Source organism: Salvelinus sp. IW2-2015, linkage group LG36, assembly GCF_002910315.2.
Source record: "Salvelinus sp. IW2-2015 linkage group LG36, ASM291031v2, whole genome shotgun sequence".
Taxonomy (NCBI): Eukaryota; Metazoa; Chordata; class Actinopteri; order Salmoniformes; family Salmonidae; genus Salvelinus; species Salvelinus sp. IW2-2015.
Genome location: NC_036875.1, coordinates 29,555,355 through 29,567,429, shown reverse-complemented (window position 1 = coordinate 29,567,429; position 12,075 = coordinate 29,555,355). Strand labels below are relative to the sequence as shown.

The 12,075-nt window shown below is 44.7% G+C and overlaps 1 protein-coding gene across 1 annotated transcript in view; it reads right to left on the bottom strand.

Moving 5' to 3' along the window:
* LOC111959945 (zinc finger protein 385B-like) overlaps window positions 1-12,075 on the bottom strand; it is a 192,039-nt gene that overhangs the window by 127,312 nt on the left and 52,652 nt on the right.

The following is a 12,075-nucleotide window of genomic DNA, read 5'->3' as shown; positions in this document are numbered from 1 at the left end:
GCCCCCACCCACAACACACTGTCCCCATCCCCATCAAATAAACCGACAGATATATACATACTAAAAAGAGCCATTTACATGAATTATAGGTGCTAAGCCAAAATTGTGAGAGCTTGTTTCCAAACATTGACAGTGATCCCAGTGCAATTAAACAGGAAGCCCCTCAGTCTTCCAGTTCAGTGCCATGGCCTTCTCTCGGGGTGTTCATTACACTGTTTTATCTCAAAAGGGAACCTGTGATGGCCCGGATACTGCATCAACCTGTCTGATACCCGATGGCAGGGCCCATAGGAGAGTAAGAAATAAGGTGACATTTGGGACCTAACCAAGTGACAAGGAGAACGTCCTAATTAATAGCAGTTACACTGAACCATACATAAAACCCAGAAAACATACAGAGAATGAGACCGTGCATGTGCCTGGTACAAACCCTCATTTCAATGACTTCAAAACACAATGTGGAAGGTAGCTACAGGAAGAAGAGTGTCGTGAGTGTTTTTTATTTACTTTATTAACTAGGCAGAGTCAGTTAAGAACAAATTCTTATTTATCAATGACAGCCTAAGAACAGTGGGTTAACTGCCTTGTTTCGGGGCAGAACGCAGAATTTTTACTGGTAACTCGTTGCGATTTGCTCTTGGCACCTTTCGGTTACAGAGTCCAATGCTCTAACCACTAAGGCTATCCTGCCACTCCTGGTTGAAACAGGGCAGCGGCGTGTGTGTGTGACAGAGCAAGTCGTGTGTTGTGACGGGCAGCAGTGTGTGTGTGTGACAGGGCAGCAGTGTGTGTGTGTTGTGTGTGGACAGGTCAGCGTGTGTGTTGTAAGGTCAGCGTGTTGTGTGTGACCAGGGCAGCAGTGTGTGTGTGTGACAGGTCAGCGGTGTGTGTGTGTGACAGGGCAGCAGTGTTGTGTGTACAGGGCAGCGGTGGTGTGTGTGTGTGTGTGTGTGACAGGTCAGCGGTGTGCTGTTGTGTGTGACAGGCAGGGTGGGTGTGACAGGGCAGCGGGTGTGTGTGTGTGTGTGTGACAGGGCAGCGGTGTATGTGTGTGTGTGTACGTGTGTGTGACAGGGCAGTGGGGAGCTGACGCGACACTTTGGCACACACACGCTGCATTCTTTCTGCTGGACCTCAATGGGTAATGATCAAAAGACACACACGCACACATACTGTATACACCACACAACACACACATACTGTTACACACACATGCACAGCACACCACACACACACACACACCATACGACGCCCACGCACACACTCACGCTCATTGCACACAGATCTGACTGAATTATAACTGAGACTAAAAAAAGGACTAAAAACTACAGCTACACAACATTTGCGACACAGTTTGATGAACTAAACCCACAAGACCTGGATATGAACACAGATGTAAAAGATTGGTGCATGAAACACCACAGAATGTAACCAGTTGGCCCACATTTCACATGACTGTTATTCTATTCCATCTGTTCAGTGATCATAATGATCAGTATAAACGTGGCTTCCACTATCAATGCTTCCCTGATGATAACAGAACTATTGTAGGCTCTGAATTTGTGAATCCAAAACCCAACAGAGAATTAACTAAATAATTCCACCCCCGAGGGCCTCTAAAGTAGTTAAAACAACCTCAGTTTTTCGGCAACGGCACAAATCTAAAAATACTACTCCTCAATACCCATCCAACCCCTTTCCTTCCATAGCCAGAGGCTTCCACGAAGTCCCAAAGAGCGCGTTCCCAGACAGCATAACACAGATAGTGTGTGTGTGTGCGTGTGGGGCGATGGAGTGACTAGAATTCACTACAATCATCAAGAACCTCATCAACAACCTCAAATAGAGGGACTCATCTTATGTGTTTGTTTTTCTGAGTAAATCATCCTGTACAGGGGTCGTGCTCTGTGCTCCAGTAGACAAACACAACCACACAGTGACCTGGGCAATAACCAATATACTTCATTGCGATCATCACCACAGGCTGTGTGTCGTTTCCATGGGGGAAAAAAAACAAAACCAATTTTCTTCCGTGGTTCATATCTCTTGGACAAGATCCCACTTCTTTTTTTCCTTATGTGCGTCGTTCTTTTCTTTTTCTCTTTTTGCTTTCTCCCTCTCCCTTCTTCTTTTTTCTCCATGCGTTTTACGTTTGGGTTCTTTTCTTAGCTTTTCTTCCCTCCCCAGTCTCCACTACTGCTCAATACTGCTCTGGTCTTCCCGGTCTTCTCTACCTTCGTCTTTTTGCTTCTCTTTCTGCTCTCTCTCTTGCTTTCTTCGCCTTCCTTCTCGTTTCTTCTCAGTCTCTTCCTCTGTTCTTTTCTCTTCTAATAACCGGTCTCGTGCTCGGTGCTTTCTTTCTTCTTCTCCTGTCTCTATCTCCATGTCTCTATCTTCTCTTACAATCTTGTTCTTCGCTCCTCTCTCGCTTGTCTTCCTTTCCTCCCTACGTCTCAATACTTTTGCTTCCCTGGCTGTTCTTGCGTGCTCTCTCTCCACATTGCGGTCTCTCCCTCTTCTCCTCTCTCTGCTCGGAGTCTCCCTTCGTGATCGGGGGTTCTTTCGCTCTCTCCTCGTGCTTTGCTCTCGCGGGTCCTCCCTCATATCTGGTGTTCTTCTTCTCTCTCGTCTCTCTTTGCTTCTCTTGCGTCTCTCTCTCTCTCTCGTCGTGTCTCTTCGTGGCTGCGTGCTCGTCCTCTTCTCTCTGCGTGTGTCTCTGTCGTCACTGTTCTCCTGGTCGCCGGGCTTGCATTAGAAACCTGGGACACAACCTTTCAATCTTCTCCTTTGATCTCAACACAAGACAACGACTTAAAAGCTGGTTAAGCAGAGTTCTTATTTAAGGTTTTTGTTGTTGTAATCTCATACCGCACAGCACTAATAAATTATGCTACGTGTTCAAGCAGATGGGATTTGTGGTTTGGAATTTATTTTTTTCTATTCTTCTCGTTTAGTCCACAACCTGTCACATCTTCTCCTTGTCCCAGACAGACTAAACTGTAAGGCATCATTAACCTACCGATCTAAAATAGCACGATAAGAATGGATGGAATATTTCATTCTCGTTAGTCTTCTTTAGCAACTTTTGGTGTCAAGAAGGTGAACAAGACGTAATACACGTGGACACTTAAAATCCAAACAACGAAGTGTCTGGGTAAATCTCTGGGTTCAACATACTGTTAAAGATCTGCACGCATCATACCATACATGCCAGACATCACTTATTTATAATTACAATACATCAGCTCAAAACACAAACTACAATCACATGAAGAGTCAACAGATTTGTAAAAACACGATCAGGGACAGCAGGAGAGCCAGAGATAAAAACTGTTAGTAATAATCTAAAAATCTGTACACATATAGTAATGACCCACAGATAGTGGATAGTAAAGTCCCTTACCTCTGCTAAAGAAGCTGGTCCACATTTTCACTAACAGCAATCTCTTCTCTTTGCAGCCAGATTTTGTTCTCTTCTTTGATAGAGATGATAAAAAAAGAAACTAAAGAATCGAGAGAGAGAGAATCCAGGAGAGAGAGAATCCAGGAGAGAGAGAATCCAGGAGAGAGAGAATCCAGGAGAGAGAGCGTGCAGCTCTGTGTGCAGAGTGCTAGTGCTGGTTGTGCGTCTCAGCCTCTTATCCTCTATGTGACAATAGACTTTCGGGTCAATACTGCACCTTCACAGATCCTCAGCCGCTGCCTCATTCCCACTCTCAAAGGAAAGCCCCCACACTCCGGCAGCATGCAAGCTAGAGCAGCAGACAGGCAGACGCAAGCAGCACCCATTTGTGAGGAGGAGGAGGAGGAGAGAACAAAATCAGGCGAGCATCAGCGGGTGATTTCACTTACAGTTCTTGATGTTTGTTGTAATGAAGCGACCACGGGGTGAAGAGGAGGGAAAGAAAACAAGGGAGAATACATCTTATTTTCCTCCTTTTCTGATTCACTCATTCTCTTTCTATCGTTTGCTCCCTCTCTTATTTATTTTCTCTCTCTCTCTTCTTTCTCCCTCTGTCTTCTATCTCTCTACTCTCGCTCGCTCTATCTTTCTGTCTCTGTCTCCCTCCGTGTCTGTGTCTGTCTCTTTCTCTCTCTTTCTCTTCCCTCTCACACTCAGACCCAGCTAAACCAAACCAGACTAATGTATTTTCATAAATGGCTCTGCGGCTTTTCCCCACACAACCCAATGCTGTCAGACCGTCAACCAGCCGCTGACAATAATGCGTTCCATTTCAGCTCTAAACAGGTGAGACCAGACTAAATGGATGAGTTGTAAAAAAATGAAATGGCACACAACCATGAAACACAGAGTGAAATAACCAAAAGAGTGAATCCCTCCTACTAGCTAGGCTAGAGGCTGAAGTGAATGCCAACAGGGGTGACAAAATTGAGAAGTGGCTTGTACAAAGTGACACTTGTGAGAAATAGGGACAATGTTGCTAGTCACAGCAGTGTGAGTTAGTGTATGTGTAATAATAACAATAATATGGTGGGTACTTCTATTTGTCCTATTTCATGTACAGGTGTGTATTAATACATTTGTGCATTTTTTTTTTTTTTTTTTGCATAACCCAACTCCCCTGAGACACCCTCGGAGAGTGGGGTCACGGTTCTGCCATTATCAACGGTGACTGTTACGTTCCCCAGTTTCTGTGTTGTGGGTTTGTATGTGTGTGTATTTCAGGAAATGGCTTCCTGGATTCCTAAAGCAGCTGATTGGTCGGCCCCATCGCTGATTGGAGCTCTGACCCCTCCCTCTCATCAGGGGAAACAGCTGTCTCTTCAATTACCAACTCCTTCTCCAGCTTGATAAAAGCCAGTGTTCCTCCCTCAGGGAGGAGAGCTTCTTTTTATGTCATATGTTGGTTGTTGGTCAGTGAAAGTTTTGTTGATATTATTTTGTAGCCGCTCTTTCAGAGGTATGTGTATGCCAATAGGACTTAGTGTTTTTGGTTATTGAAATTGTTCACTTACATTTACATTTACATTTAAGTCATTTAGCAGACGCTCTTATCCAGAGCGACTTACAAATTGGTGCATTCACCTTATGATATCCAGTGGAACAACCACTTTACAATAGTGCATCTAACTCATTTAAGGGGGAGGGGGGGGGTTAGGAGGATTACTTTATCCTATCCTAGGTATTCCTTAAAGAGGTGGGGTTTCAGGTGTCTCCGGAAGGTGGTGATTGACTCCGCCTGACCTGGCGTCGTGAGGGAGTTTGTTCCACCATTGGGGTGCCAGAGCAGCGAACAGTTTTGACTGGGCTGAGCGGGAACTGTACTTCCTCAGAGGTAGGGAGGCGAGCAGGCCAGAGGGGATGAACGCAGTGCCCTTGTTTGGGTGTAGGGCCTGATCAGAGCCTGAAGGTACGGAGGTGCCGTTCCCCTCACAGCTCCGTAGGCAAGCACCATGGTCTTGTAGCGGATGCGAGCTTCAACTGAAGCCAGTGGAGAGGCGGAGGAGCGGGGTGACGTGAGAGAACTTGGAAGGTTGAACACCAGACGGGCTGCGGCGTTCTGGATGAGTTGTAGGGGTTTAATGGCACAGGCAGGGAGCCAGCCAACAGCGAGTTGCAGTAATCCAGACGGGAGATGACAAGTGCCTGGATTAGGACCTGCGCCGCTTCCTGTCGTAGGCAGGGTCGTACTCTGCGAATGTTGTAGAGCATGAACCTACAGGAACGGGTCACCGCCTTGATGTGAGTTGAGAACGACAGGGTGTTGTCCAGGATCACGCCAGTTCACTTAAAGTATTGGTTAATTCTTCTGTTTCATTTGTTCCCGGGGGGGAAGGGGAACGCACCTTGGGAGTGTTTAGGCAAGAGGCCTGCGGGCATACATAACCCGTAGTATTTAATCAGTCTATGCACACTAGGTAAGACCTGGGCGGACCACCCCTGTATTTTGGTTAGCGCGCCAGGTGGTGCTAAAGGTTAGTTAAGAAGTGGGAAGTGAAGAGAGGGGATTCCTTAACTTTTACTTTCTTTGCTTTGGTTCCATCCAGCCCCTTTTCCCCACATTACCGTGTGTTAGGAATAATAAATTCCCTGTAAACGGTATTTTTCTCTGCCTCTGTTGTCCTTTCCCGCACCTACGATCACATACTTTTTTCACTCCCCGGGGAGTTGAGATGTAGCGGGGTGTTACATTCCCTCCAAGAGGTGTACGTAATAGCGACCCTGGAGCAATTAGGGTTAAGTGCCTTGCTCAAGGGCACATCATCAGATGTTTCACCTTGTTAACTCTAGGATTTGAACTAGTGACCTTTCGGTTACTGTCCCAACATTCTAACAGCTAGTGTGTGTGTGTCACTGGTGCCATCAGCTGCCAGGCAGAAGTATGTAACCGAATACTAGACCCTAATAGACAGGACAGGCCTACTCCTAATGTTAAAGCATGATGTCATGGTTTCATCCACTCACCATTCTCAAGGTCTGTGTGTAGGTGTGGCAGGCACCTGCTCATTCAGCATTTATTTTACATGACATTTAAGAGGCTTTTCAGGAACATGGTACAAGCTGTCATCAGATAGTTTAATGTATGTGTCCTAAATAGCACATATTCAAATATACATTTAAAATAAATCAGTTAATGTCAGCGCAGTAATGTGATGCATTTTCAAAAAGGCAGCGCAGGTGAGTTGAAAGGAAACTAAGTATGAAGATAAACAAGAGTAAAAGAAAAGAAGCCATGAAGCTTTCAACATGATTTACTTTCCATTCTTTCTCTCTGCAGGGAGATAAGGACATTCCATCTTTGTTCTAGCAGTTGAGCTAACAGCTTGTGTTGGTGAAGTGTCTTATAACATGGTTGACTATTCAGAAGTGGACAACGTGTTACGTACTGTAATATCCTTCCGTAAAGAATTGTCAATAGGCTACAATATCTTTGTCAAAAGCGATAATCTCAAAAGAGCTATTCAAACAAAATTCATATACATTACTGTTTCAGGAGGTGACAGCTGCTCAACAACATTCTAGGAGACTGACTAGCACACTACTAGGCTCAACGGCAGCTCTACTAAGTCACGCCTCTGATTCGTCAATGAGAATACAGCGTGATGTCTGGGATAGCACTACGAGACTAGTACACTACTGAATGAAACGCAGCTGTAACACATTCATTCATGTTTGTTTGGTTGTTTTGTGTAATCATGTCAAGATATACAGATAAATGAATGGATGGATGAATTAATGAATGGATGGATGAATTAATGGATGGATAGACAGACGGTGGAATGGAGGTGGGAACTAAGGGGCACAGCCACAGACTGACTGGGTAAGGAGGAGTGTTGTAGGGTTGTCTGGGTAAGGAGGAGTGTTGTAGGGTTGTCTGGGTAAGGAGGAGTGTTGTAGGGTTGTCTGGGTTAAGGAGGAGTGTTGTAGGTTGTCTGGGTAAGGAGGAGTGTTGTAGGGTTGTCTGGTAAGGAGGAGTGGGTAGGGTTGTCTGGGTAAGGAGGAGTGTTGTAGGGTTGTCTGGGTAAGGAGGAGTGTTGTAAGGTTGTCTGGGTAAGGAGGAGTGTTGTAAGGTTGTCTGGGTAAGGAGGAGTGTTGTAGGGTTGTCTGGGTAAGGAGGAGTGTTGTAGGGTTGTCTGGGTCAGGAGGAGTGTTGTAGGGTTTTCTGGGTAAGGAGGAGTGATAAATCAAATGTGTGGAGAGAGAGAGCCAAGCCCAGAGCAGTTCAGTGTGCCATGGCCACACTGTGACCCCCAATGTGTGTTATTACTCAAAACCTTTGAGGAAACCCATTGCACTTCATACACAGGTATGTGGACACCCCTTCAAATGAGTGGATTCGGCTATTTCCCGTTGCTGACAGGTGTATAAAATCGAGCACACGGCCGTGCAATCTCCATAGACAAACACTGGCAGTAGAATGACCCGTATATAAAAACTCACTGAGTTTCAACGTGGCACCGTCATAGGATGTCACCTTTCCAACAAGTCCATTCGTCAAATGTCTGCCCTGCTAGAGCTGCCTGATCAACTGTAAGTGATATTATTGTGAAGTGGAAACGTCTAGGAGCAACACCGGCTCAGCAGCGAAGCTCACAGAACGGGACCGCCGAGTGCTGAAGCACGTAGCGAGTAAAAATCATCTGTACTCGGTTGCAACACTCAGTACCGAGATCCAAACTGCCTCTCGAAGCAACGTCAGCACAAGAACTGTTCGTCAGGCGCTTGAAATGTGTTACCATTGCTGAGCAGCTGCACACAAGCCTAAGATCAATATGCACAAGATACCAAGAGTTGGCTGGAGTGGTGTAAAGCTACCCGCCATTGGACTCTGGAGCAGTGGAAACGCCTTTCTCTGGAGTGATGGATCATGCTTCACTATCTGACAGATCTGGGTTTGTCAGATGCCAGATTTGGCAGATGCCCGAATGCATAATGTTAAGTTTGGTGGAGGAGGAATAATGGTCTGGGGCTGTTTTTCATAGTTCGGGCTAGGCCCTTTAGTTCCAGTGAAGGGAAATCTTAACTCTACAGCATACAATGACATTCTAGATGATTCTGTGCTTCCAACTTTGTGACAACAGTTTGGGGAAGGCTCTTTCCTGTTTCAGCATGACAATGCCCCAGTTCACAAAGCGAGGTCCATACAGAAATGGTTTGTCGAGATCGGTGTGGAAAACCTTGACTGGCCTACACAGAGCCCTGACCTCAACTCCATTGAACACCTTTGGGATGAATTGGAATGCTGACTGCGAGCCAGGCCTAATCGCCCAACATCAGTGCCCGACCTCACTAATGCTTGTGGCTGAATGGAAGCAAGTCCCCGCAGCAACGTTCCTTCAAAAAAACATCTCGTGGAAAGCCTTCCCAGAAGAGTAGAGGCTGTTATAGCAGCAAAGGGGGGACCAACTCCATATTCATGCCCATGATTTTGGAATGAAATGTTCAACGAGCAGGTTGAAGTGTTGGTCATGTAGTGTATATCTGACAGTGGAGGCTGCTGAGGGGAAGAATACTCATAATCATGGCTGGAACGGCTCAAATGGAATGGCATCAAACCATGTGTTTGATGTACTTGATACCATTCCACTGATTCCGCTCCAGCCATTACCACGAGCCTGTCCTCCCCAATTAAGGTGTCACCAACCTCCTGTGATATTTGAGTACAGCTACCTAAAGGGATTTTGTAGTCATTACTGAAACCAATAGTCACTATGACCCTGTAGAAGGTCCAGATTTTAGTTGTATCAGCTTGAAGAAAAAAAAGTATCCACCCACAATAATTTCCCAGTGTTCCTTGCCTTTTTCTTGAATTGTAGAGTTTACCGCCCATGAGTGTATTTGTTAGTGACATAGGCATCGTTGTTGAATTCATTCATTTTCAATCCTGTGGCCTTCACCAAGTAAGTTCTGAGGCAAATATTATCATTAACCTCTTTATGACAATACATTGTATATCTCATAAGGCTTTCATTGGAGGTCTAGCTTTACCCTAACACAGTGGCCTGAAACTCATGGTTTACATGCCACATCAGGTCTGCAAGTGGGGTTGCACATTTCTGCTAACTGTCCAGTAAAATAATCCTGGTTGGAAGATTTCCAGGAATCTTCCAACCAGGATTTCTGTAAAACCTAGGACATCTACCAGAATGTTATAACCCCACCTTCAAGTCACATTATGCTGGCTTGCATAATGACTGCCAGGGTTAGGAACAGTGTGAGGAGAATACCTAAGCCATTTAAATTATAACAACTATTTTAGTAATGGGTGTAATAGATCTAACTAAATGATTGGATTAGTTAAGAAAACAATATGTTATTTATCTTTGTGTAGCATAAGATTGTTCAATCAATCACTGAATGTACAAAAAAAACACAGGTATTAAAAACAATTCCAAAAGATCTACCTGCAGTAGAGCATGTAGGGTGAAAAGGTAATTTGTTATCATAACTTAAAAAATAGTTGATATGACTTCTCATTTAGTTTTGAGTCAGTACCACCTACACATTTTAAGTAATAATGACTTTTCATTGACTTAGAGTTCAACTTACAGCCAGCCTACCCTGCTGCGCCAAAACAGCCTGCCAGTCCTGCTTTCCAAGATAAACAGCCAGCCCAGCCAGCCACCTGACAAAAACAGCCAGCCAGACAGAAACAGCCAGCCAGCCCCGTTTCCCGAGCTGAGCCAGACAGAAAGTGGCAGAAGCAGGCACTACAGTGGAGGCCAAGCCTAAGCAGCTTAATGAGGAAGGTTTTTCAATGCCAAGGTATTAGTATATCAACAAAAAGTTGCCTTAATATCCTACTACAAAATGTTTGTAATGTTAATATGTGTCAGTTCTGTGGTTTGTCATACTGTGTAAATGGGAATATATGCACTGTGCCTAATGTGAAGCACTTCTGGAGGGAGCCTTGGCCTTGAGCAGTAATGAGTATACACATAAAAACATAAGCCTTTGTCTACCTTGGCGAGGAGAGAGAAATACAACATATTTGTTTCCGAACATCAAACAAAACAGAAAAAGCTTTTATTCAAATGGTTATTTAATCCAAGGACATATAAAACTGAATTCCCAGAAAGCCTCTACCAGTTCAGTACACTCTACAGTCAGTGAGCTTCTACTAATCTAAGACTTACATTCTAAACAGTCTGAAATGCCAGTCTGCTGAAGCAACCCATGGTAAGGTATTAGGCGTACTGTAGAGGCCTACACGAGTCCAAAAAGTTGGACCTGTGTCACGATCCTGACCTGTTTTCTGTTAGTTTTGTATGTGTTAGTTGGTCAGGACGTGAGTTTGAGTGGGCAGTCTATGTTTTCTGTTTCTATGTTGGTTTAAAGGGTGACCTAATATGGCTCTCAATTAGAGGCAGGTGTTTTTCATTTCCTCTGATTGAGAGTCATATTAAGGTAGGTGTTTTCACACGGTTTGTTTGTGGGTGGTTGTCTCCTGTGTCTGTGTCTATGTTACACCATACGGGACTGTTTCGTGCGTTCGTCATTTTGTGTAGTCATTTTCCTGTTCGTGTTTTCTTCGTGTTTCATGTAAGTTCGTCGTCCAGGTCTGTCTACATCGTTTTGTTGTTTTGTAATATATCAAGTGTTCTTCGTGTGTTTAGTTCGTCTTGTAAATAAATCATTATGTATTCACAACCCGCTGCGCCTTGGTCGAATCACTACTCCTCCTCTTCGTATGAAGAGGAGGAGGAACACCGTTACAGAACCACCCACCAAATAACCAGAACCAAGCAGCGGTGTAACGGGAGGAAGGGACAACGCAAGAAGGAGGAATGGACATGGGAGGATGTTTTGGACGGTAAAGGTTGCTACACATGGGAGGAAATCCTGGCTGGAAGGGATCGCCTCCCATGGGAACAGCTGGAGGCACTGAGGAGAGCAGAGGCAACCGGAGAAGGGAACCGGCGTTATGAGGGGACGCGTCTAGCACGGAAGCCCGAAAAGCCCGTGAGTACTACCCAAAAATGTATTGGGGGGGGGCTAAGAGGTAGTGGGCCCTAACCAACAATGCAGTACAGTAGGTAGGACGTAGACGGCGGACGTAAAGGTAACGTAAAGGTAATGGCGGACTGAACGAAGTTATGTAGAGCACCTCAAGATAAAACATAATATTCGAAATATCTGCTAAATTAGACTAAAATATTAGCACTAAATAATCTGGTGGGTGATAACCTTCAATCTGGATAATAACACAAAACAAATCCTAAGACTAGAGACATTTATCGACAAATATTACGAAAACAAGCAACACCCAAACATGACGGAGAGTAAGACAGGGGAACCGATTTCAAAACGAAAACGTGACTCCTCAACCGACACGGATGATCTAATATTCTCAACACCGGCAATGGTAAAGGTCGAAACCGATCTGTTAAAATCAATAAATGACAAACTGGGTATACTTGAATTAGTTAGTAAAGATATAAAAGAGTTGAAGGCAAGCCTAGAGATGAGTGATGAAAAAGCTGCGGCTTTGGAGAAGGAAACACACGCGCTAAAAGGGACGGTCAATAAGATTGAAACCGAAATGAATGAATTTAAAAAGGAGAACAACGTTCTGAAGGAATGCTTACTGGACATACAAACTAGATCCATGA